Source organism: Mesoplodon densirostris, chromosome 4 (assembly GCF_025265405.1).
Source record: "Mesoplodon densirostris isolate mMesDen1 chromosome 4, mMesDen1 primary haplotype, whole genome shotgun sequence".
Lineage (NCBI taxonomy): Eukaryota > Metazoa > Chordata > Mammalia > Artiodactyla > Ziphiidae > Mesoplodon > Mesoplodon densirostris.
This window is the reverse complement of record NC_082664.1, coordinates 153753733-153780729: the sequence shown is the minus strand read 5'-3', so window position 1 is coordinate 153780729 and position 26997 is coordinate 153753733.

Here is a 26997-nt window from a genome sequence, read left to right as displayed (position 1 = left end):
GGAGACAAGGACACTAGTGGTGGAGGTAGCAGGGAGTACTCATTGGCGTGAGCTCTCCTGGAGGTCACCATTTTGACACCAAGACCTGGACCCACTCAACAGCCTGCAAGCTCCAGTGTTGGGAGGCCTCAGGCCAAAAAACCAACAAGGCAGGGGCATAGCCCGACTCATCAGCAAACAGGCTGCTTAAAGTCATCCTGAGCCTACAGCCGCCTCTAAACACACAACTTGACACAGTCCTGCCCACCAGAGGGACAAGACCCAGCTCCACCCACCAGTGGGCAGGTACCAGTCCCTCCTACCAGGAACCCTGCACAAGCCCTGGACCAACCTCACCCACCAGGGGGCAGACAACAGGAGCAAGAGGAACTACAATCTGGCAGCCTGTGGAACGGAGACCACAAACACAGTAAGTTAGACAAAATGAGACAGAAGAGGAATATGTTCCAGATGAAGGAACAAGATAAAACCCCAGAAGAACTAAGTGAAGTGGAGATAGGTAATCTGTCCAAAAGAATTCAGAATAATGATAGTAAAGATGATCAAAGATCTCATAAAAAGAATGGAGGCACAGACCAAGAAGGTAAAAGAAATGTTTAAAAAAGAGCAAGAAGATATTAAGAACAAACAAAGTGGAACCATACATTAACTGAAATGAAAAACACACTGGAAGGAAACAATAGTAGAAAAAATGAGGCAGAAGAATGGATGACTGAGCTGGAAGACAGAATGTTGGAAATCACTGCAGCAGAACAGAAGAAAGAAAAAAGAATGAAAAGAAGTGGGGACAGTTTAAGAGACTTTTGGGACAACATTAAATGCACCAACATTTGCATTTTAGGGTCCCAGAAGGAGAAGAGAGAGAACGGGCCTGAGAAAATACTGGAAGAGATAATAGCTGAAAACTTCCCTAACATGGGAAAGGAAACAGTCATACAAGTCCAGGAAGTGCAGAGAGTCCCATACAGGATAAACCCAAGGAGGAACATGCCAAGACATGTATTAATCAAGCTGAAAATAACTGAAGACAAAGAGAAAATATTAAAAGCAACAAGAGAAAAAGCAACAAATAACATACAAAGGAATTCTCATAATGTTATCAGCTGATTGTTCAGCAGAAACTACAGGCCAGAAGGGAGTGGCACGATATATTTCAAGTGATTAAAGGGAAAAACCTACAGCCAAGAATACTCTACAAATCAAGGCTCTTATTCAGATTTGATGGAGAAATCAAAAGCTTTACAGACAAGTAAAAGCTAAGAGAATTTAGCACCACCAAACCAGCTTTACAACAAATGCTAAAGGAGCTCCTCTAGGTGGAAAAGGCCACAGCTAGAAACTAGAAAACTACAAAATGGGATAGCTCTCTGGTAAAGGCAAACATACAGTAATAGTAGGAAATCATTCACACAGAAATATGATATCAAAACCAACAAATGTGACAAGAGGAGAGTACAAATGCAGGATACTGGCAATATGTTTGGAATTAAAAGACCAGAAACTTAAAACAATCTTGTTCATATATAGACTGCTATATCAAAACCTCAAGGTAACTGCAAACTGAAAATCGACGATACACAAAAAAGAAAAAGGAATCCAAACACAACACTAAAGTTAGTCATCAGTTCACAAGAGAATAAAAGAGGAAGGGAAGAAAAAAAATCAAGAAAAACAAATCCAAAACAATTAACAAAATGACAATAAGAACATACATAGTGATAATTACCTTAAATGTAAATGGATTAAATGCTCCAACCGAAAGACGTAGACTGGCTGAATGGATACAAAAACAAGACCCATATATATGCTGTCTAGAAGAGACCCACTTCAGATCTAGGGCCACATATAGACTGAAAGGGAGGGGATGGAAAAAGGTATTCCAGGCAAATGGAAATCAAAAAAAGCTGGCATAGCAATACTCATTTAAGACAAAATAGAAATTAAAGACTGTCACCAGACACAAAGAAGGACACTACATAATGATCAAGGGATCAATCCAAGAAGAAGATATAACAATTGTAAATATATATGCATCCAACATAGAAGCATCTCAATATATAAGACAAATACTAACAGACATAAAAGGAGAAATCGACAGTAACACGATAATAGTGGGGGATTTTAACACCCCACTTACACCAATGGACAGATCATCCAGACAGAAAATAAACAAGGAACACAATTAAGAACAGATAGACTTAATTGATATTTATAGGACATTCCACCCGAAAGCAGCAGAATACACTTTCTTTTCAAGTACATGAGGAACATTCTCCAGGAAAGATCACCTGTTGGGCCATAAAGAGAGCCTTGATAAATTTAAGAACATTGAAATCTTATCAAGCATCTTTTCGAACCACAACATTATGAAATTAGGAATCAATTACAAAGAAAAAAACTGCAAAAAACACAAACACATGGAGGCTAAACAATATACTACCAACAAACCAATGGATCACTGAAGAAATCAGAGGGGAAATAAAAAATACCTAGAGACACATGAAAACGAAAACAAAACGATCCAAAGCCTCTGGGACGTAGCAAAAGCAGTTCTAAGAGGGAAGTTTATAGCGATACAATCTTGCCTCAGGAAACAAGAAAAACCTCAAATAAACAACCTAACCTTACACCTAAAGCAACTAGAGAAACAGGAACAAACAAAACCCAAAGCTAGTAGAGGGAAAGAAACGATAAAGATCAGAGCAGAAAGAAGTGAAATAGAGATGAAGAAAACAGTAAAAAAAAACCAATAAAACTAAACGCTGACTCTTTGAAAAGGAGACTAATCACAGTACTGAAATTGAAAGTGTGATTAAAAAAACTCCTAATAACAAAAGTCCAGGATCAGATGGCTTCATGGGCAAATTCTATCAAACATTTAGAGAAGAGATAACACTTATCCTTCTGAAATTATTCGAAAAAATTGCAGAGGAAGGAAGGCTTCCAAAGTCATTCTACAAGGCCACCATCATCCTGATACCAAAACCAAACAAAGATACCACAAAAAAAGAAAATTACAGGCCAATATCACTGACAAACGTAGACGCAAAAATCCTCAACAAAATACTAGCAAACCAAATCCAACAATGCATGAAAAGTATCATATACCATGATTAAGTGGAATTTACCCCAGGGATGCAAGGATTTGTTAATATATCAAATCAATCAGTGTGATACACCACACTAACAAATTGAATAAAAATCATATGATCACCTCAAAAGATGCAGATATAGATTTTTGTTGATAAAATTTAACATCCATTTATGACAAAAACTCTCTAGAGGGTACTTCCCTGGTGGTGCAGTGGTTAAGAATCTGCCTGCCAATGTAGGGGACAAGGGTTAGAGCTCTGGTCTGGGAAAATCCCACATGCCATGGAGCAACTAAGCCCATGCACCACAATTGCTGAGCCCGCGTGCCACAACTATTGAAACCCACATGCCTAGAGGCCGTGTTCCACAACAAGAGAAGCCACCTCAATGAGAAGCCCACGCACCACAATGAAGAGTAGCCTCCGCTCGCTGCCCCTAGAGAAAGCCTGCACACAGCAACGAAGACTCAACACAGCCAAAAATAAATAAAATTTAAAAAACTCTAGAAAGTGGGGATAGAGGGAACATACCTCAACGTAATAAAGGCCTTATATGACAAACCCACAGCTAACATCATACTCAATGGTGAAAAGCTGAAAGCATTTCTTCTAAGATCAGGAACAAGACAAAGATGTCCACTCTTGCCACTTTTATTCAACATAGTTTTGGAAGTCCTAGCCACAGCAATCAGAGAAGAAAAAGAAATCAAAGGAATCCTAACTGGAAAAGAAGAAGTAAAACCGTCAGTGTTTGAAGATGACATGAACTATACATAGAAAACCCTAAAGATGCTACCAGAAAACTACTAGAGCTCATTAATGAATTCAGTAAAGTTGGAGAATACAGAATTAATACACAGATATCTGTTGCATTTCTATACACTAACAACAGAAGGTTGGAAAGAGAAATTAAGGAAAAAATCCCTTCTACCATTGCATCAAAAAAAAATTACCTAGGAATAAACTTACCTAAGGAGGCAAAAGACCTGTATTCTGAAAACTATAAGATGCTGAGGAAAGAAATGGAAGATTACACAAACAGATGGAAAGATACCATGTTCTTGGATTGGAAGAATCAATATTGTCAAAATGACTATACTACCCAAGGCAATCTACAGACTCATTGTAAGCCCAATGGCATTTTTTGCAGATCTAGAACAAAAAATCTTAAATTTGGGGCTTCCCTGGTGGTGCAGTGGTTGAGAGTCCGCCTGCCTTTGCAGGGGACATGGGTTCGTGCCCCGGTCCGGGAAGATCCCACATGCCGCAGAGCGGAAGGGCCCATGAGCCATGGCCGCTGAGCCTGCGCGTCCAGAGCCTGTGCTATGCAACAGGAGAGGCCATGACAGTGAGAAGCCCGTGTACCACCAAAAAAAAAAAAAAATCTTAAATTTGTATGGAAACACAAAAATCCAGAATAGATAAAGCAATCCTGAGAAAGAAAAATGCAGCTGGGAGAATCAGGCTCCCTGACTTGAGTATACTATAAAGCTACATTAATCAAAACAATATGGTACGGGCACAAAGACAGACTTATAGATCAAAGGAACAGGATAGAAGGCCCAGAAATCAACCCACACTCCTATGGTCAATTAATCTATGACAAAGAAGGCAAGACTATACAGTGGAGAAAAGACAGTTTCTTCAATAAGTAGGGTTGGGAACACTGGACAGCTGCATGTAAAAGAATAAAATTAGAACACTTCCTAACACCATACACAAAAATAAACGCAAAATGGATTAAAGACGTAAATGTAGACCAAACACAATAAAACTCCTAGAAGAAAACATAGGGAGAATACTCTTTGACATAAATCGCAGCAATATCTTTTTCAATTCACCTCCTAGAGTAAAGAAAATAAAAACAAAAATAAACAAATTTGACCTAATTAAACTTAAAAGCTTCTTCACAGCAAAGGAAAACATAAGCAACACAAAAAGACAACACAGAGAATGGGAGAAAATATTTGCAAATGATGTGACTGACAAGGGATTAATCTCCAAAATATACAATCAGCTCATCCACCTCAACATCAAAAAAACAAAAACCCAATCAATAAATGGGCAGGAGATATAAATAGACATTTCTCCAAAGAACACATACAGAGGGCCAAGAAGGTCGTGAAAAGATGCTCAACCTCGCTAATTAGAGAAATGCAAATCAAAAGTACAATGAGATAGCACCTCACACTGGTCAGAATGGCCATCATCAAAGACTCTACAAACAATAAATGCTAGAGAGTGTGTGGAGAAAAAGGAACCCTCCTACACTGCTGGTGGGAATGTTAGCTGGTGCAGCCACTATGGAGAACAGTATGGAGGTTCCTTAAAAAACTAAAAATAGAGCTACCATATGATCCAGAAATCCCATTCCTGGGCATATATCCAAAGAAAACTGTAATTTGAAAAGATACTTGCACCCCAATGTCCACTGAAGCACTATTACAACAGTCAAGACATGGAAGCAACCTAAGTGTCCATCGACAGATGAATGAATAAAGAAGACGTGGAATATATATATACAATGGAATATTACTCAGCCATAAAAAAGAATGAAGTCATACCATTTGCAGCAACACAGATGGACCTAGAAATCGTCATACTGAGTGAAGTATGTCAGACAGAGAAAGACAAATACCATATGATATCACTTATATGTGGAATCTAATGATATGAATGAACTTATTTACAAAACAGAAACAGACTCACAGACTTCAAAAACAAACTTATGGTTACCAAAGGAGAAAGGTCGGCAAGAGGGATAAATTAGGAGGTTGGGATTAATATTTACACACTACTATATATAAAATAGATAGTCAACAAGGACCTACTGTCTAGCACAGGGAACTCTACTCAAAATTCTGTAATAACCTATGTGGGAAAAGAAGCCAAAAAAGAATGGATATAGGTACATGTATAACTGAGTCTCTTTGCTGGACACCTGAAACTAACACAACATTGTAAATCAACTCTACTCCAATGTAAAATAAAAATTAAAAAATAAAAAACTTCCAACAAACGGAAGTCCAGGAGCAGAGGGCTTCACAAGGGAATTCTACCAAACATTTAGCGAAGAGTTAACACCTATTTCTCTCAAACTCTTCCAAAAAATTGCAGAGGAAATTGCAGAGTCAGGAATTATAGGGTTGGAGGAAATGGGTGCAGGGTCATGAGGAAACTAAGGACATGTGATAACTGATGCCTGCAACAGTTGAGGGCACTGGACATACAGGACATGAGAAATGGGCTGAAGTCATTGGAATGAGGGCAGGATAAAGGGCAAGGGAGAAGGAGGATATGAAGGATAAAAGGTTTGGGAGCACTAGAAGGGGGAGGAGGGTTGGGCTGAGAGCTCTGGAATCCAGGGGATAGAGGTTTCATGGGAATGGAGGTCTAAAATGCACAGGATGGACATGGGAGAGCAACAAAGAAGCCTAGAAGGGGAAGAATTAGCTCTGGAGATAAAGGTCACAGAGGAATAGAGAAAGATGGAGTAGGGAGTGGAGGTGGGGTGATGGTAGTTGCAGCGGGTAGACTGAAGGTCACTCATTTTTTCTCCTATTCATTAATTCCATAATTTGCATTCAGATCATAACTTAATTGTGAATAGTTTCTAATTTGAGACCTTTAGGTAATAACGTTATTTACATAAAATGCTCGTGATGATCCCTTCAAGTGAATACACAGTAAAGGATTAGAGAAAAAAGAGTAAACAATGATACAATATTTCTTCTCTCCTTTAGGGACACCGGGTGCAAAGTGTCACCACAGAGGGCTCACAGATTGAAATGGATTCTGCCTAGTACCTGAATGGTCCTGGAAGTGGATTCTACCCTGGAAGTTGCAGATAAGAACCTATGCCTCATGAAACCCTGATTGTTGATCTTGGAAGACCCTATACAGAAAGCCCAGCAAAAACAACTGGATTTCTAACTTATGAACTGTAGAATGTTTTTTAAACTGCTAAATGTGGCTTCCCTGGTGGCGCAGTGGTTGAGAATCTGCCTGCCGATGCAGGGGACACGGGTTCATGCCCCGGTCCGGGAAGATCCTACATGCCGCGGAGTGGCTGGGCCCGTGAGCCATGGCCGCTGAGCCTGAGCATTCGGAGCCTGTGCTCCGCAATCGGAGAGGCCACAACAGTGAGAGGCCCGCGTACCGAAAACAAAACAAAACAAAACAAAAACCAAACCAAAAAACCCCCTGCTAAATGCGTGGTCATATGTTATGGCAGTGATAGGAAAGTACTATGCATAGGAATGAATTTTATTATAAAATAATAAACATTGTAAAATATAATATTGTAATATATTTAAACAATAAAAGTCAAGTAACAGTGTCCATTAATTAACCATTCCCAAAGGCAATAAAAGTTTTATCTCCAGATATAACATCATCAGTTCCAAGTATATCCTCCTTACTATGCATTTCCATGTATAACTGAAACTACATTTGAATTTGTATAATATGCGTCCACACATACACAAACACTAAAATATTATGTACATGGTTGAATATTTACATACATATTGTCAAATCAAACTTTCTGTCTATCATATTACGTTCCTTATCCAATGACATATGAAGGTGATATTGTCGCACCAGTAGAAATGGGCTTCCTGCATTCCCAAACACATGACATCATATTCCATGGTAATTATGAATAAAATGACTTTATTGAAACACTCCCTGGTTATGCATGTGCATAGTTGCATGTGTTTTTCTCCTGTGATCACAGAATGTGGATCTTTGATTTGTATACATGTGGCTTATCTGGGTGGTTCTGGGACATGAAATTTTTGCACCAACGTGACTGTGCATCTCTACATTATGTGGATCATTGCTAAATTACTGTGCAAATCAGTGAAAAGTATAATATCCCATTATAGCACTGCATTTCCAGTGTTAGAGTAATTAAACAAGGAGGCCATTAGGCTGAGGTGACTTTCATGCTTTGGTAGCCTATTTAAGCAAACAAAACTTAATCCAGAGTCAAGGCACTTTAATCTGAGAAAATAAATTAAGAACAACCAATCACACACAGCCAACTAGGCTTTCCAAACACAAGGTGACTGGTAAAGATACAATCAAATATTATCCTTGCTTTGATGTGGTGTCTTCTCTGGAAAAACCTCTCCCCTAGCTCCTGCACATAAAGTGCTCCTAACCACCTTTGATTTGAGGCTGCTGGAACTGAACAGAAGGATGCTCAAACTAACTCTTGAAAATGTGAATGTGCATCACTTTATCTTTAACACCACATAGAGCCACACCTCCTTTTGCGCTTTTTCCTCATCTAGTCCCTGAACACCTCATCCAGGTGCAGCGTGGCCTGAGGACTCGTGTGTGATGTCTTTGCCCACTTCTCCCTGCCCCCACTCTCTCACGCCAGCAACACACCAGCACTGCTATGCCCTCATCTGGCCAGACTACACCCTTGAAGATAACATCACAATGCCCGCGCTGAGTCTCCCACCTCATGCTGAGCAACGCACAGAGGACTTGTGGCACACACCAGCCCCTCCCAGGGCCAGAACGTCCACTCACAGTCTCCCCCCTTCACCAGTGCGGGGCTGCAGCTCACCAGTCTTGAATCCCATTTCAACGAGGCCCACACCCTAGAGTTCACAGTTCAGGAAAGCTGGAAGCTGGTACCACAATCTGTAGCACAGACCAGTTCTCCCTCTGAACCATGCTGTTACCCCTAGGGTTTTGGATAACCTTTCACCTTTTTGCCTTTTCTTTAGCCCAAACCTTCACACAGGAGATGGAGATGTATCTCTGTGACAGCAAGAGACATAAACCTGGGCTTCTCAAAATAATTTCCATTGAAGCAGAGTTTCCCAACCCACATTTTAAAGCCTAGCTTCCTCCTTCACCTTTGGACATCACACCTGTGCTATCTGCTTCATTCATTCCCACATACCTGGGTGTATGACTGTTGTCTCCTTTTCTTCACATCCTGGGGTTCTTTTCTCTGTTCAAAAAAGTGACCAGGTTCGCCTTCGAGACAGCAAGACATTTTTTATTAAAAAAAGGAACATGACTCATCCTGGGAATTTTACAATTTTCAATCCAATACTATGTTCAACAGAGAAGAGAGGACATTATGAGTTATAGAAAGTTACTTCACCAAATACTACTTCCTGACAGCCCCTTTAAGACACAGGAAGTATTTCTAAATTGCAGATCCTCAAATCTACCTCCAAATACTACTCTATTCAAAATAAGGAATAGATATCTGATTTTAAGATGTGGGCAATGATATTTTCATTTTATGAATATCTAGATTTATCACTGATCTAGAGTGAAAGATGCAGATCAACTAAAGAAATGACAAGATGAAACATTGTGAAGATTTTCTTTGCAACAATAAACCCCTATTTCCTTGAAATGATTTCATTTCTCATTTGTGCAGCTTATATTATAGCATTTTAAGATACCTGAACACATACTATAGGACTCTTGTTTTCTTTCCCTGAAGATACAAAAAGTAATAAAGAGGAGAATAACTGTGACATGACAGTGGAATAAAAAGGGAATTTACAGGACATTTACTAACAAAAGGCTGAACAAAGGTGAGAGCCATTCCAAAGCAATCTACAAGTAAAGGGAAATGAACTAGACAGGGGGAGTTTTCAGATTAAATGCAATGGTTTATGCACATCTCTCAGTAAATCCCTCCAAGACCCTATTAATGATAATTGGAAAATTGTTAGCTTCTCAGTGGAGGAATATGGCAGACAGGCCCTGAGCCAAGTGAACAAAATTAGCATCAACTATAATGGGATAAATTGATAGCAGCTGCCCCATGCACGCAGGACTCATCATTGCTATGATAGTTTTGCAAATAAGCAAACAAACCAAAAAAAGTAATCTAATTATGAGAACAGGGTGAAGCACATTTAAAGCCACATATAACTCTGATATCCTGTATTCTTGTGTATTTTAAACAGTAAGTCTTTCCGTGAGGCAATTGATAGCTCTGGTGTTTTTGTTTTTGTTTGTTTTTTTCAGAACTTTGAGTTATCCTGGACCATATATCCATCTGCATTATTGGTGCATTTTCATAATCCTAGTCTGCTTACACGGATGCTGGATCCAGGCAGGACCTAAATATTACACATTCTCCTTCCTCACTGATACCTGGGGACCCAACCCCATATTCAGTGGGAATCTTGTGTATCAACACATCCCCCAAGCTGATTTGACAAAAAGACAACATTTTCAACATTTACAAGTCAGCAATTCACGGTAGGCATTCTTTATGCTGTAAAGGGAGTTAGGATGGAGAAAATGGAAAGAAGTCTCTGGGATATGAGAGGAATATCTGAAAGATCTACCCATGGCTGTCATTAGGAAAGACAGAAAAGTATTGAAGACAAATTTGTTAGGCAGTACTACCAGAGTTACAGAAGTAAATGTTTGCAAGTTCTAAATATTTGGCATTTGGCATTTCAGCAAGAAAAGGTGACACAGCCGCTGACCTGGGTCACAACACTTACCCGAGAACCTGCCATTTCTTCCTCTTCCCCCTCCATTTTGAGGTTTCTTTCTCAGGCGATACTGTGGAGAGAAATCACACCTGTACCTCTTTGAAGGCATCAGCACAGCCCCTTCACATGCTACGCCCTCAGTCAGAGGCAGAAGGACCTTGAAATGCAGAAAAGGCCACGTGACAGATTCAGAAAGAAATGAGCTCCTCCAGGGAAACCAAAACATGTTTTCTCCTGCCCTGTTTTCACAGGCCCTCCTGTCCCACAGTCAACAACTACTATAGCAATGGCGCACGTGGGTTGCAAGGACCTGACGTGCCCACACAGATTCTATTACCTTTCCTTGAGCCAAAGGCTGGACTCAACTCTCACACCACAAATACACCGGACAGCCACCTTGATTAACCCTGGTTTCACCCTGTAATTGCCTGGAGCACCTAATCAAAACAAAGTTATTTATAATCTATATAAATTATGTTCACCTGAAACTATGTTGCACACCTGAATCAAACAAAATATTTTACATCAACTCTACTTCATTTAAAAAACCACCCCCACCCAGAATCTGTGAGGGAGGTCACAGGTGATAGTACTTACTAAAACTCACCATGTCATCTTTATTGTAAGCCTAGAGTGATAAGCAGTTATGTCAATCTTGCCTCTCAAACTTTCCTACCATACAAAGCTTTCCAGCACCCATTGAAGAAATTGTGATTCTGCAGGTTTGGAGTGGGGCCCATGGATTGCATCTTTATCAGGTTTCTTCCTTGTGCTGATGCTGCTCTCCGAGACCCATTTTTAGTGTCGTTACACTAGAGAAAGCAGGCACACCACACCTCAGCCCCTTGTACCAACCAGCTTATCTCAACATGACTAGTGTTGGTTCCACTAACGACCACCATCACCATCTTGAAGGATCACAAGTTTTGCTGGCACTTTAAAGTTTACACAAGGCCGATAAAGGCTATAACATCTCAGTAAGTCTCGATTTGGAAAACGACAAAATGTATATAGTCATTAGTGCAACAATTATTGAGCATCGACTATGTATTTACAAGTAGATTATGGTGCACTGTTTTGGGGGACCTCACAGGTATTATTGGAGTTAACCCTCATAATACCCTGGGATGTGGGCACTAGAAGTCTCATAATAGCCATGAGGATGCAGATACTGAGATTCACATTTCTGTCTCTTCTTCTGTTTCCCTATCATTGATTTCTAAAAGTATTTGCATACAACAGAAGATCTCTATAGATGGCTGGAGGAATACAGAAAGGAAGGGTATCTTAGAAGTTCAGAGAGTTTTCATTGTGTCCTGTTTACTTTTTTTCTAATAGGGTAGATAAAGTTTTACGTTTATAAGTAAAAGCCAATCAGTTTTCCTAACTGGATGTATTTTTTTATACCTCCATCAGCAATACAGGGTAATTTTAATTAATTAATTAATTTTTGCTGTGTTGGGTTTTCGTTTCCGTGAGGGCTCTCTGTAGTTGCAGCAAGCGGGGGCCACTCTTCATCGCGGTGCGTGGGCCTCTCACTATTGCGGCCTCTCTTGTTGCGGAGCACAAGCTCCAGAGGCGCAGGCTCAGTAGCTGTGGCTCACGGGCCTAGTTGCTCAGCGGCATGTGGGATCTTCCCAGACCAGGGCTCGAACCCGTGTCCCCTGCATTGTCAGACAGATTCTCAACCACTGTGCCACCAGGGAAACCCCTCTACAGGGTAATTTTAGTTCCTCTTTGTTCTCACTAAAATTTGATGTTATAAGTTTTTGTTTTTTGAAATTAATTAATTAATTTAGGCATCTAGAAATTTGAGGTGGCGCATCTCACTATTGTTTCCCTGGTGACTAGCATAATTACATAAAGAAAATGTGATATATTGTTCAGCCTTAAAAAAAGAACATCCTTCCATTTGGGACAACATGAATGAACCTGAAGGACATGATGCTAAGTGGAATAAGGCAACACAGAAAGGAAAATACTGTATTATCTCAATTATACATGGAAACTACTAAAGTCCAACTCATAAAACAGATCAGAAACTTGACTGTCAGGAACTTGCTGTGGGGGGACAGCGGATGTTGGTCACATGGTATAAAAATTTGGTTAGGCAGGATGAATGAATTGTAGAGATCTAAGTACAGCCTGGTGAAACAGTTATGGGGTATATTATACTTTTGCTAAGAGAGTGTATTTGAAGTGTTCTCGGAAAAAAATGCAAATAAGTGAGATGACAGGTTAATTAGCTTGAATGTGGAAATCATTTCACAACATACATGTTTATTTACATTTTTGAACTTGAGCAAATACTGGATCTGCAGGAATGGAAAGCAGCGTACTGGATGGGATGGCTCTTGAAATGCAGGACTTAATGAGAAATTAAGACTCCATAACATACAGGTCTTTGCTCTCACATATCTGCTTTTGGGTTTCAGCAAAATGCGAGCATCTGCCACTGAAGTGTGGGAGGAACAGCCAAACAAACTCTGATCTGTAACCTGTAACCTGTGCAGTGAGGAGAAGACCCAGGGTGAGGATAGACCTGGATGCAGCCTCCCAAGGGGGCAGATCTGGGCGGGGCTGAGGAAGAAGCTGGCTCCCTGCACTGCTCTTCCCGGCTCTCTGGGGCATTCCCTCACTGTCCTTCCCTAAGCCTGCCCAACAGAAACTTAACCCCCAGAGCCACACTATTTTAACCCATTTAGTCGCTTCCCTGCCTATTTTATATAGTGAAATAACAGCAATTTAACATAAACACAATTTTCTGGGACAATTACACTAGAAATTATTTTATTCTTAAGTTCAGAGACATACAAATCATTGTCATCATAATCAGTATCATCATAACCTCTCCTGAGAGTTGATGGTCCTTTAAGGCGTGACCTCAGAGCTCACAATAGAGAAAGGGAATTGGCCCAAATGAAGCCAAAGTCCCCTACACACCACTCCTTTGTGCACTGGCCACACAATCCTGAATTCAAACATTTAACCATCTGTAATATCCTTTGTGTCAGGCTCTGTGAAAGAGTGCAAGTAATATCAGCCATTCACAAATATCTTCTCATGTGTTCCCTGGGCTGCAGAACATGCATTTCCTTAGAGTGGCCACTTGATAGAATTCTGACCAATGATACGGGGAGAGAAGGGCAGGGGAGGATGTTGTTCCCCAAATCAAAAAGGAGTGGCTTCAAATCAAAACTCCTATATCCTATCAGATTCACACAGCCTCCTTCTTGTTGCATGGAACATGATTTGATGCTTGACAGTGTGGCAACCTGGGGTTGACATATATATTGGGGTTATGAGAGAACAAAAACATGCACAAGGTTGCATGTAAACCATGTCAGAGAGAAGAAATGGAAAAAGAAAATGTCCCTTTTGTTCTCCAAGCCATTGAACATCTAACTATTCCCTGTGTACACAGCACCAAATATACATCTTCTTTTCTATACATATGCATTAGTCTGTTCTTGGTATAACTGAAAACAAACTACCAGTTACAGAAAAACACAGATTCTTATATTTCATTTATACCAATGTTAAATATAAGCATAACCTGATACCAACTCCATTGTATCAATTACCACAACTGAAAATATTGTCCTTCCACTCCAATCAAGATGGGTTAAAAGGGCTTCCCTGGTGGCGCAGTGGTTGAGAGTCCGCCTGCCGATGCAGGGGACACGGGTTCGTACCCCGGCTCGGGAAGATCCCACATGCCGCGGAGCGGCTGGGTCCTGAGCCTGAGCGTCCGGAGCCTGTGCTCCGCAATGGGAGAGGCCACAACAGTGAGAGGCCCGTGTACTGCAAAAAAAAAAAAAAAAAAAAAAAAGATGGGTTAAAAGACAAAATGGGCTGTGAAAAACTTGAGAACTTCTAACTTAAAAACTAAATAAACTGTTTGAAAAAGAAATGCGCACTGCCTCTGATGGTGAACTTCTCACTCAACTAAGTGACGCTTGGTACAGAACCCAGAACTCATCATAAGACCATCACTCTGTTGAGAGGAAGTGAGAAGGGTCCCTGCCATCTGCAGGTCAGCTTCCCTGGAAGGTCACTCATTTAAAGGAGATATAATTTATGTTGCAGGTATATACCCAGCACCTAGGTTTCTGTAAAACCACAGCACATGCTGTCCTGACCTGCCTATCACAGTGTCCAGAATCCTTCCTCATCTCCACATCTAGTCTGCCACAGGACACTTTAAAGCTATGCTAACAAAGTTTTTCACTCCACACCCCTCTCCATCCAACTGCCACTGATCTGAGCCTGGGAAAATGTAATCATCTCTGTCTACTAACAGCATCCAGTCCTCAGTACTTCCCAGGAAATATTTTAAATAATGAGGACAGTATCTGATTCCTGGATTCTCAGGAACCCAGCACAGTTGGCAAGTCTCCATCTCTGTCATTTGCACATCAGAATACACCACCACCAGCTGCCTAAGACCTTGGAGTATTAAAGAGAGCATCCTTGTGCTTGCCTCTCTACATCTTGAAAGAACTCTCCATATGTACTTTCAGCAAGTCTTATGTGTCTATTTTTTATTTTCTAATTTTTATTTTATATTGGCGTATAGTTGATTAACAATGTTGTGTTAGTTTCGGGTGTACAGCAAAGTGATTCAGTTATAACATATACATGTATCTATTCTTCTTCAGATTCTTTTCCCATTTAGGTTGTTACAGAGTACTGAGCAGGGCTCAGTCTTCACACGTCTCCTAGAGCTCGTTTTCTGAGTCCTGGAAGCTTCCAGATCCAGATCCAGGACCAGGTCTTCCTGGTCCATTGAAGCTGCTCCACTCTTACCACAATTAAGTGATCGCAACGTTGCACTTGAATCTTATAAGTGACCTCAAATTCATCACTTAATTTCTCATTGCTTTAGAAAAAATTGAAAGTACACATCAGAAACTACCAGGCCCTGCATGGATGACTGGGGGTGAGGAAAGCAGTGAGAACTCTGTGTCCATAATGAAGGCAAGGAAGGACAATGACTGGGACTCATGTGTAGGAAGGATGACAATGAGGTTAGATTTTTTAAAAACCTGGAATAATCAGGAAACGAAACAAGGAGATTTTTCTCCTAAACTCTGAGGGTCAGTTGTGCAACAAGAGAACAGGTCTCCTCTCTCCACATGTGGGATTCATGCAGTTCTTTCTTTTGTACATTTTCTGTCTCACTCAAATTAGAATATTTTTCTAATTTTACAATATCTATTAAACACCCGTCACCGTCATGTGTGTTTGTTCACCTCACGCACATGCCTAAACAATCCCATGACTCATGAAGTCTCCAGGTTTTCACCTGATCTAACTGTCACACTAAAATGAATAACTTTGATAATGTTAATTATAAGAAGTGGAAGAAACAATAACTGAAGAAAAGTCGTTTTAGTGTTCCTCTCCAGTTAAGAAGTAATAATGCATTAATTAAACAAAATCAACTTAATATGCTCACTGGGGAGTTATTCTCATCTTTCAATTAATTTCTGAACACCATTAAATTTAATGAAAACCATCCTTAAAATGCCTCAGCATATCATGAAAGCAATTGTTTATGAACTTTTGAAAATAAAATCATAAACTAGATTTTTCATGATAAACAGGCAAGTAAACAAGATGGTTTGAGAGCATCTCAATCATGACTCGTGACATATGGAAATAAATGAATTCAATGTAAAGTAGACAAAATAGATTTATATTACATATCTGTGTCGAGTTTGTAATTCATCCACAATTTTGAAATTACCAGTTATGATCCATTATTTCTAAATTCTTTCTAATGTTATGTGTACACACACACTCTTCCTTCTTAGTTTTCTTTCTCCTAAGTATATCTCCATATATTTACATATTGCATTCCCTGTATATCAAAATCATGAAAAAGTTTGTGTTCCATCTGTTGAGTAAATAAACATGTGCAAAGAAAAATATAGTGTCAAAATTTAAAAATATTGGCTCAGAATTTCAAAGTATGGATTTTCATTATACTTGTGACTTTGCTAAATTAACATTAAAAAAAAATAAAGCTCTCAGTAATGCACGGTGAATCTGGGTTTAATAAAAGACCAGAAGGGAAATTGAAGCAAATGAGTTTATTACTCACAGGTCCTGTAATAATTAATAGCAAACCTTGAAGGCTCACTCATGGAGGCCAAGGCAAGATGCAGGCAGAGAGCATCACAGTAGTTGGGCTCATGCCTTTATTATGACAATGGGTGAAATTCTTTCGGTTTCCAGGGTTAAGTGTGTACTGTTGTATTAAAACCAATTGAGCAGGATTTTCATAAGCTCTGAGGGTCTTACTGAAGGGATACTTGAGAGGAGGGACCAGGGTTTCTGGAAGACTGCTGATCACAAGGGCTGCTGGGGGAGACACAGCAAGAACTTGCATTTGCGTGTGAGTTTGTATCCTGCTTTCTGGTGCACGTGCTCACAGGAATGGCTGGTGTCAGTTCAAGGCACCTGGAGGCTGCCTGGCTACACAAAATGATTGCTGAGGAAGCAGTATTAGGCAGTAGCTTCGGCAGCTCTCAACAATCCTCCTGTATTATCCTTATTATAACCACCACAATGTGCCAGTAGTTACAAAAAGGAGGAAAAATACAATATAGAAATTATGAAAAATACAATCTCAAATTATTTGAGCTTCAAGGCCAATAGGAAAGGGATTACTACAGATGTCACCCCAGTCTGTTCTCAGATAGTTTTTTGTGGTTATTTGTTACCTAAAATAATGCTTAAATAATGTGGGAGAAGTTGATTTTCATTCATTACACATCAAGTTTAACATACTAAAAACCATTCAGTTTTGTTAATTAACATAAAAGTTCACGTAGAGCCTAAATAAACCTTTAACAATCCACCTATGATTCTCTACCAAAATACAGATTACAGAAATTCACGGCTTCCCTGGTGGCGCAGTAGTTAAGAATCCGCCTGCCAATGCAGGGGATGCGGGTTCGTGCCTTGGTCCGGGAAGATCCCACATGCCGTGGAGTGGCTGGGCCCATGAGCCATGGCCACTGAGCCTGCGCATCCGGGGCCTGCGCTCCGCAACGGGAGGGGCCACAACAGTGAGAGGCCCGCATACCGCCAAAAAAAAAAAAAAAAAGAATTGAGCCCTGGGTAAATGCTTTGCCATGTTCTTTACATTTGTTTGGTTTCTCCCCAGTATGAATTATCTGATGTTGACTAAGGTCTGAATACAATTTACAGTCTTTACCACATTCTTTACATTTGTAAGGTTCCCCTTCAGTATGGACTTTCTTATGTCTTCTTAGATTTAATGACTGCTTAAAGCCCTTCCCACATTTATTGCACTTGTAATGCTCCTCTCTATTATGAATTCTCTGATGTTGAGTAAGTTTTGAAGACTGGTTAAAAACTTTACCGTATTCACTACATCTGTAAGCCTTGTCTCCAATATGAACACTCTTATACCCAGTAAGATTTCAGCTTTGATAAAAGACATTTCTACATTTATTACTTTTAAGATGGTTCTCTGAAAGTTGAATTCTGATGTCTCATAAGATTTGAGTCTTGGTCAAAGTTATTCTAAGTTTCAATGCATGGATAACTTCTTGCACCATTATAAACACTCCTGTGATTGTTGAAAACAGAACTCTTGCTTAAGGCCTTACTCATTTTATTACCCAAGAAGAGTTTTTTCATATTACCTACACAATGATACCTATTGAACAATGCTGGCTGAATAACGACTCTCCCATTATTATCAGCATTACAGGTTTTGGAACATGGAGAAAATATTTCTTGGTTAAGGAATTAAGAACCCTTGCTACAGGATCTCTCAAATTGGTCACATTGGGATTTTTTTCTTCATTTTAAAATCTCTTGTCTTTATCTATTTTATATGTAGTAGTGTGTACCTTTTAATCAAGCGCTGTAAAATATTGGACACTGAATGTAAGTGAAAATGCACTAAATCTGAGGAGATGAGAACAAAACAATAAATTGATTTTTTTCTTGAAAAAAAATTTGCATGGGGCCCAGGGAATAAATGGAAGTAATGTAAAATAAATAAATAAATAAAATAAAATCTCTTGTCTTCAGACAAGTTTAAATGAATGTTTAATCCAAGCCTATATTCATAATTGCCTGAATGAGTATTTGCAGTATAGACTAGATGACTTTACACGTTTTCCAAATTTCCATTCAGAGAATGTGTATGTTAAAAAAAATGATGTGGGTCTTTGCTTACAAAAACATAATTTTCTGCCAAAGATATTGACGTAAAGTATAGTTTCTCCCACTTTCATTTATATCCTTGGTTTCCTTTGGCAATAATGTTTTCATTATGGGAAATTGTCCCAATATGATTATGTCCATAATAACGTACTTTCAGCCCTTCAATGACCCCTTACTTTCCCAGTCTTTCATTAAGTTTAAATTTCCAATGCAATAGCTTTCATATTTTCTGACCAGCATGATTTGGAATAAATCCTCTATGCCTGGCTTTTTTGGCGTCAAACCCTGGATATCATGAGAAGATATAGCTGAAAGATACCAAACAATAAATTATCCCACTTAGTAATCTCAGTGAAGATACATACAATTTTATGTATAATTGATAAGCCCTTAGCTAGATTAAGAATAAAACAGAAAAAGACTCAACTAAAATCAGAAGTGAAAGCACAGATAAAAAAATGATACTATAGAAATAAAAGAAATTAAAGGAGGTTACTATGAATAACTATGCAACAACAAATTGGACTTCTAGAAAGATACAGCCTACTTAGAATTTAGCATGAAGGAATTTAAAAAATCACAACAAACTTACAACTATTAAGTAGACAAAATACTAATTTTAAAGAAAGAAAATTAAACAAAGAAAATCTATGAACCAGATGAATTAACTGGATAATTCCAGCAACATTTTGAGAAAAATTAGCACCAATTCTCAACAAATATTTCCAAAGTGTGAAGAGGAGAGAAATTATCACAACACTTTCTATGAGGCCAACACTACCCAATATCAAAGACAAACAAAGATACTACAAATATAAAAAGAAAAGAAAAAAAACTACAAGCCAATAACTGTGCTGAATACTGACACAAAAGTCCTCAATAAAATACTAGAAAAATGAATTCAGAAGCACGTTTAAGGACTGTACACCAATAAAATTCAGGATTATTTGTAGAATTCAAAAGTATTTCAACAAATGGAAATTTAAAAAATATATTAAGAGCACATACAAAGAATTAAGGTCACACTACATATCAAATGATGCAAATAGACAATTCAGGACTTTTTCATGTTAAAAACACTCAAAATAGGAATTAATGAAAACTATCAGAATTTAATAAAAATCATACAAAAAGGCCACAGTCATCAGTATACTCAATAGTAGAAGACAAAACTTTTTCTCTGTTTTTCAGAAAATAGTAAGAATTCATACTCTCATCGCTTGGATTCAGCACAGTACTGGATTGCCTAATCAAACTGATCATGCAAAGAAAAAAAGGCATCCAAACCAGAAAGGAAAGAGTAAAATACCTCTGTTTACAGATGACAAAATCTTACATAGAAAAACTTAAAGCATCTATGTTAAAAGGCAAATAAACATAGACAACATAAACAAATTTAGTAAAATTCAAAATTAAACAAAAATTAGTTGTGTTTTGGGCTTCCCTGGTGGCTCAGTTGTTGAGAGTCCGCCTGCCGATGCAGGGGACATGGGTTCGTGCCCCAGTCCGGGAAGATCCCACATGCCATGGAGTGGCTAGGCCCATGAGCCATGGCTGCTGAGCCTGCATGTCCGGAGCCTGTGCTCCGCAACGGGAGAGGCCACAACAGTGAGAGGCTCACGTACCGCAAAAAAAAAAAAAAAAATTAGTTGTGTTTCTATACAGTAACAAAAAATAATCCAAGAAAGATATTAAGAGTATATTTTCATTTACACTAGCTTCAAACAGAATAATACATTAGGAGTTAATGTAATGAAGGAAATGGAGACTTGTATGGTGAAAATTATAAATATTTCTGGAAGTAACTCGAGAAGATGTAAATAAACAGACACATTCCATGCTCTTGGGTAGGAATACTTATATTATTAACTGTCAATACTATTCAAGGGATCTATAGATTCAGAACATTCTCTTTCAAAATTCTAATGACAATTTAGGCAAAAATAGAAAAGTTCCTTCTAAAATGTATGTGGAATATCATAAAATACTGAATAACCTGGTAAAGAAAGTAGAAAGTTGGAGGCATGACCTGCCCTGATTTTAAAACATACTACAAAGCAACAGTTGTCAAAAAAAGGGTAGTACAAACCCTCAGACAGAAACAAAATAATGGATCAACATAGAGAGCACAGATAGAAGCTCTCATGTTTATGGTCAAATCATCTTCAACCAGGGTGCCTATCACTAGCAAATGGAAATTGATAGTCTCATACAGAAATGGAGCTGGAAAAATTGGATGTTTACATGTGACAGACTGATGTTGGACCCTTAACTAATACCACATACAAATGTTAACTCAAAAAGGATTGAAGATTGAAATATGAACATATAACTATAAATCTCCTAGAAGAAAACATAGGGGAAAAGTTTTATGCCATTTGATTTGGCAGTGATTTTTTGGATATGAAATTAAAGCTCAAGCAACAAAAGCAGTGGAATTGAAATGGATTACATCACATGAAAAACTTGTACACATTAGAGGAAACAATCAATGGGGTGAAAAGGCAACCTGTGGAAGAATAGAAAATTCTGCAAAGCAAATATCTGATAAGGAAGCAAAGTGAAGAATATATAAATAACCCCTAGAACACAACAACTTCAAAAAACAAGTACCATAATGGATGGGCTGAGGATTAAACAGACATTAATTCAAATAAGATATGCAAATAAAAACAGAAATATGAAAGATGCTCAAAATAAGTTATTATTAGAGAAATAAAAAAAGCACAATGAGGTATCACCTCATGCCGATTAGGATGACCACTACACATATATTTTATATATTATATTCTATCTTTATTCTATCTATATTCTATTATATATCTATATTATATCTATGATATATTTATATGGCAAATGTTGGCAAGGATATGGAGAAATTGGGATCCTTATTTAATGTTCAAGGAAATATAAAAGAGTATAACAAGCATAAAAAACAATATGGAGTTTTCTCAAAAAATTAAACATAAAATTATGATATGATCCAGTTCTCCCACTTCTGGGTATGTATATAAAGAACTTCAAAGGAGGATCTGTTACAGACATTTTCACACCCAGCTACACTGGAGCATTACTCACAAAATCAGTAACAGAGGAAACAGCTCAATATTCATGCATAAAAGAATGGTTAAAGAAAATGTAGCATATACATACAGTGTATTATTATTCAGGTTTGAAAAAGAAACACATCTTGTCACATGATACAACATGAATAAATCTTGAAGACATTATGTTGTGATATGTAATAGTCACAAAGGGACAGAAAGTATATTATTTCCCTTATGTGAGCAACTTAATGTAGTCAACCTCATTTTAAAAAGTGGAATGTTAGTTGACAGAGGCTTGGAGTAGAGGCAAATGGGGAAGTGTTTGTTTAACGAGTATTCAGTCAATTTTTCAAGATGAAAATATCCAGAGATGGATGGCACAATCATGTGAATATAATTAATGCACTGAACTGTACAGTTAAAAATGGTGAAGATGATACATGTTGTGATATGTTTCTCATAATTAAAAATTAAATAATACCCAAAATAGAAGTGTAAAAAACGTAAAAAAATTACTTTGAATTCAAAATTTTCTCATAAAAATAATAAATTCATTAAAAAATAGATGAGAGGGCTTCCCTGGTGGCACAGTTGTTGAGAGTCCGCCTGCTGATGCAGGGGACACAGGTTCGTGCCCTGGTCCGGGAAGATCCCACATACCGCAGAGCAGCTAGGCCCGTGAGCCATGGCCGCTGAGCCTGCGCGTCCAGAACCTGTGCTCCACAACGGGAGAGGCCACAACAGTGAGAAGCCCACGTACAGCAAAAAAAAAAAAAAAAAAAAAAAAAAAATAGATGAGAGATTAAGATTATTTCCATAACTACTCACCAAGTCAGAATAAAACAAACACTGATCATTAACCAAGAAGACAAATAATATTGATAAATCAGGTATGCAGTAGGGGTAATAATAAAATAAACAATCACATATTTTATTGGCAATAAACATACGGATAAGTCAGATTTGAATTCAACACCACATTGTCTTAAGTGTACTGAGTTGAAAATTATCATTTACAGTCATGAAATACAGGTTAAAAACAAAAGTGAAATTAACTAATTTGGGGGAAACACATCATAAAAAAGAAAGCATGGAAATTAAAACAAAAATAAACAAAAGGGACCTAATCAAACTTACAAGCTTTTGCACAGCAAAGGAAACCATAAACAAAACGAAAAGACAACCTAAGGAGTGGGAGAACATATTTGCAAATGATGAGACCAACAAGGGCTTAGCTTCCAAAATATACAAACGGCTTATACAACTCAACAACAAAAAAGCAACCCAATCAGAAAATGGGCAGAAGACCTAGATAAACATTTGTCCAAAGAAGAAATACAGATGGCAAAAAGGCACATGAAAAGATGCTCCCCATCACTAATTATTAGAGAAATGCAAATCAAAACTACAGTGAGGTACCACCTCACACCAACGAATCAGAATGGCCATCATTAAAAAGTCTACAAATAACAAATGCTGGAGAGGGTGTGGAAAAGAGGGAACCCTCCTACACTGTTGGTGAGAATGTAAGTTGGTACAGTCACTATGGAGAACAGTATGGAGGTTCCTTAAAAAAAACTAAAAATAGAGCTACCATATGACCCTGTAATCCCATTCATGGGCATATATCCAGACAAAACTATAATCAAAAAGACACTGATACATGTACCCCTATGGTCATAGCAGCAATATTTACAATAGCCAAGACATGCAAACAACTTAAATGTCCATGCACAGATGAATGGATAAAGAAGAGGTGGTACATATATAGAATGGGATATTACTCAGTCATAAAAAGTATGAAATAATGTCCTTTGCAGTAACATGGATGCAACTAGAGATTACATACTAAGTGAAGTAGGTCAGAAAGAGAAAGACAAATACCATGATACCACTTATATGTGGAACCTAAAATATGACCCAAAAGAACTTATCTATGAAACAGAAACAGACTCACAGACATAGAGAACAGACTTGTGGTTGCCAAGGGGGAAGGTGTTGGAGGAGGGGTGGATTAGGAGTTTGGGATTAGCAGATGCAAACTGTTGTACATGGAATGGATAAACAACAAGGTCCTACTGTATAGAACAGGGAACTATATTCAATATCTTATGATAAACCATATGGAAAAGAATATTTTTTTAAAAAGCTATATACATATAGCTGAATCACTTTGCTGTACACTAGAAACTAACACAACATTGTAAATCAACTATACTCCAATAAAAAAGGAAACATATTGTTGTGGAATTGCTAAATAAGAATAAGAGGGCTTCCCTGGTGGCACAGTGGTTGAGAGTTCGCCTGCCGATGCAGGGGACACAGGTTCGTGCCCCTGTCTGGGAAGATCCCACATGCCGTGGAGCGGATGGGCCCGTGAGCCATGGCCGCTGAGCCTGCATGTCCGGAGCCTGTGCTCCGCAACGGGAGAGGCCACAACAGTGAGAGGCCCGCGCACTGCAGAAAAAACACACAACCCCCCCCAAAAAAAACAAACAAACAAAAGAATAAGAGAAGGTGGGGGGAGCTTTGGAGCCGCGGAGGAGAGCGCAGTAACAGGAGTGCAGAGGGCAAAGTGGAGAGATTCCTGCACAGAGGATCGGTGCCAACCGGCAATCACCAGCCCGAGAGGCTTGTTTGCTTACCCGCCGGGGCAGGCGGGGCTGGGAGCTGAGGCTCGGGCTTCCCTCGGATCGCAGGGAGAGAACTGGCAGTGTGAACACAGCCTGAAGGGTTTAGTGCACCACGGCTAGCCGGGAGGGAGTCTGGGGAAAAGTCTGGACCTGCCGAAGAGGCAAGAGACTTTTTCTACCCTCTTTGTTTCCTGGTGCGCGAGGAGAGGGGATTAAGAGCGCTGCTTAAAGGAGCTCCAGAGACAGGAGCGAGCCGCGGCTAACAGCGCGGACCCCAGAGACGGTCATGAGACGCTAAGGCTGCTGCTGCAGCCACCAAAAAGCCTGTGTGTGAGCACAGGTCACTATCCACACCTCCCTTCCGGGGAGCCTGTGCAGCCCACCACTGCAGGGGTCGCGGGATCCAGGGACAACTTCCCCGGGAGAACGCATGGCGCGCCTCAGGCTGGTGCAACGTCCTGCTGGCCTCTGCCGCCACAGGCTCCCCACCCCGCCTTCCGTGCCCCACCCTCCCCCCAGGCCTGAGTGAGCCAGAGCCCTTGAATCAGCTGCTCCTTTAACCCCGTCCTGTCTGAGCGAAGAACAGATGCCCTCCGGCAACCTACATGCAGAGGCGGGGCCAAATCCAAAGCTGAGCCCCGGGAGCTGTGCGAACAATCAACTTGATGTACCGTGCATCAGTGGAATACCTGAATAGATGACGAATCATCCCCAATTGAGAGGTGGACTTTGTGAGCAAGATTTATTATTTTTTCCCCTTTTCCTCTTTTTGTGAGTGTGTATGTGTATGCTTCTGTGTGAGATTTTGTCTGCATAGCTTTGCTTTCACCATTTGTCCTAGGGTTCTGTCCGTCTGTTTATTTATTTTTCTTTACTTAAAAATTTTTTTTCTTAATAATTATTTTTTATGTTAATAACATTATTTTATTTTATCTTATTTTATTTTATCCTCTTGCTTTTTTTTTTTTTTTTTCTTTTTGCGGTATGCGGGCCTCTCACTGCTGTGGCCTCTCCCGCTGCGGAGCACAGGCTCCGGATGCGCAGGCCCAGTGGCCATGGCTCACGGGCCCAGCCGCTCCGCGGCATATGGGATCCTCCCAGATCGGGGCACGAACCAGCATCCCCTGCATCGGCAGGCGGACTCTCAACCACTGCGCCACCAGGGAGGCCCTATCCTCTTGCTTTCTTTCTACTTTTTCTCCCTTTTATTCTGAGCCGTGTGGATGAAAAGCTCTTGGTGCTGCAGCCAGGAGTCAGTGCTGTGCCTCTGAGGTGGGAGAGCCAACTTCAGGACACTGGTCCACAACAGACCTCCCAGCTCCACATAATATCAAATGGCGAAAATCTCCCAGAGATCTCCATCTCAACACCAACACCCAGCTTCACTCAACGACTAGCAAGCTACAGTGCTGGACACCCTATGACAAACAACTAGCAAGACAGGAACAAAACCCCACCCATTAGCAGAGAGGCTGCTTAAAATCATAATAAGGCCACAGACACCCCAAAGCACACCACCAGACGTGGACCTGCCCACCAGAAAGACAAGATCCAGCCTCATCCACTAGAATGCAGGCACTAGTCCCCTCCACCAGGAAGCCTGCACAACCCACTGAACCAACTTTAGCCACAGGGGAGAGACACCCAAAAGAATGGAAACTACGAACCTGCAGCCTGTGAAAAGGAGACCCCAAACACAGTAAGATAAGCAAAAAAAGAAGACAGAAAAACACACAGCAGATGAAGGAGCAAGATAAAAATCCACCAGACCTAACAAATGAAGAGGAAAAAGGCAGTCTACCTGAAAAAATAATCAGAATAATGAGAGTAAAGATGATCCAAAATCTTGGAAATACAATAGAGAAAATGCAAGAAACATTTAACAAGGACCTAGAAGAACTAAAGAGGAAACAAGCAACGATGAACAACACAATAAATGCAAATAAAAATACTCTAGAAGGGATCAATAGCAGAATAACTGAGGCAGAAGAATGGATAAGTGACCTGGAAGATAAAATAGTGGAAATAACTAATGCAGAGCAGAATAAAGAAAAAACAATGAAAAGAATTAAGGACAGTCTCAGAGACTTCTGGGACAACATTAAACGCAATAACATTCGAACTATAGGGGTCCCAGAAGAATAAGAGAAAAAGAAAGGGACTGAGAAAATATTTGAAGAGATTAGAGTTGAAAACTTCCCTAATATGGGAAAGGAAATATTTAATCAAGTCCGGGAAGCACAGAGAATCCCATACAGGATAAACCCAAGGAGACACATGCCAAGACACATATGAATCAAACTGTCAAAAATTAAATACAAAGAAAACATTAAAAGCAGCAAGGGAAAAACAACAAATAACACACAAGGGAATCCCCATAAGGTTAACAGCTGATCTTTCAGCAGAAAATCTGCAAGCCAGAAGGGACTGGCAGGACATATCTAAAGTAATGAAGGAGAAAAACCTACAACCAAGATTACCCTACCCAGCAAGGATCTCATTCAGATTTGATGGAGAA